Raw genomic sequence first — 1,640 nt, 5'->3', positions numbered from 1 at the left:
GAAGATGGCCATACTCCCAAAATTGTTGTACAGATTTAATGCAATCCCTATCAAACTACCACCAACATACCTCTCAGACCTAGAGAAATCGTTTCTAAAATTTATTTGGAACCAGAAAAGATCTAGAGTAGCAAATACAATCCTGGGCAACAAAGACAAGGCAGGAGGCATTACAATTCCTGACTTGAAATTATACTACAAAACTACTTGATAAAATCAGCATGGTATTGGCAATGAAATATACCTGAAGATCAATGGAATAGATTAGAAGATGCAGAGGCCTCTTACAAACAGACTCAATCAGCTGATATTCAACAAAGGGGCCAAACACACATACTTGAAGAAAGATAGCCTCTTTAACAAATGGTTCTGGAAAAACTCAACATGCCGAAAACGAAAACTTGACCCAGGTCTATCACCATGCACTATGACAAAGTAAAAATGGATTAAAGATCTAAACATTAAAACAGAGACACTAAATCTCCTGGAAGAGAAAGTAGAAGGAACTCTTGAAGACATAGGAGTATGCAGAGTTCATGAAAAAAATCAAATTGCATGGGTAAAGCTTGAAAGAATTAACAACTGGCACCAACTGTTATTGAGAAGTTTTTGCATGTTAAAAGAAATTACCAACATAGTGAAAAGACAACCCCCAAATTTCAAAATAAACTTAACTAACAAACACTCAACAAAGGTCTGCTCTGTAGAATTTTTAAAGAACTAAAAAATATTAGGACCCCTAAATTTAAAGACCCAATCCAGAAATGGGCATCTGAGATGAACACACAAGCCTCAGAGGACGAAATTAAAGAACCCAATAAATATATGAAAAATGCTCCACATCACTAGCCATCCATGAAATGCAAATTAAAACAACACTGAGATTCCATCTGACCCCAGAAAGAATGGCTATCATAAAGAAGTCAACCAACAGCAAATGTTGGAGAGGCTTTGGGGAAAAGGGAGCCCTTCTCCACTGCTGGTGGGAATGTAGACTGGTGCAACCATTGTGGAAATCAGTGTGGAGGCTCCTTAAAAAAAACTAAGACTGGAAATCTCTTTCAGGCCTGCTATCACCCTACTGGGAATTTTCCTGGAGGAACTGAAAACGTTGTATCATAGTGATATATGTGTACCTATGTTTCTAGCAGCACAATTTGTGATAGCCAAATCTTGGAAACAACCAAGTTGCCTGTCACCTGTGGAATGAATGAAAAAGATGTGGTATTTTTATACAATGGAGTATTATTCAGCTATAAACAATGATAAACTTAAAGCATTTATATTTAAGTGGATGCCACTTGAAGATATACTCATAAGTGAAAAAAACCAGACACACATGTGTAAATGTCATATAGTCTCCCTAGTATAATAACTCAAAAGAAGAAATACAAATAGAAAGATATAACACAATTAAAAGGAGAGCGAGAACTTGAGGATTGGACAACGAGGAGAGGGCAGGGAGAAAAGCTGGGAAACAGGACAGGGACAAAGCCATACATTTATATGCAGAAGGTGGGCAAGGCAATGATCCTGAGAAACATCAGCAGGTTTTTGAAACTAGCAGTTAATTGGTAGGATTCTCACCTTGACTAACTATACATGCTGATACCTGTGAACCAAGCAACTGCACTGAAGAT

Source organism: Octodon degus, unplaced genomic scaffold (assembly GCF_000260255.1).
Source record: "Octodon degus isolate 3935 unplaced genomic scaffold, OctDeg1.0 scaffold00096, whole genome shotgun sequence".
Classification (NCBI taxonomy): domain Eukaryota; kingdom Metazoa; phylum Chordata; class Mammalia; order Rodentia; family Octodontidae; genus Octodon; species Octodon degus.
This window is presented reverse-complemented; position numbering follows the sequence as displayed.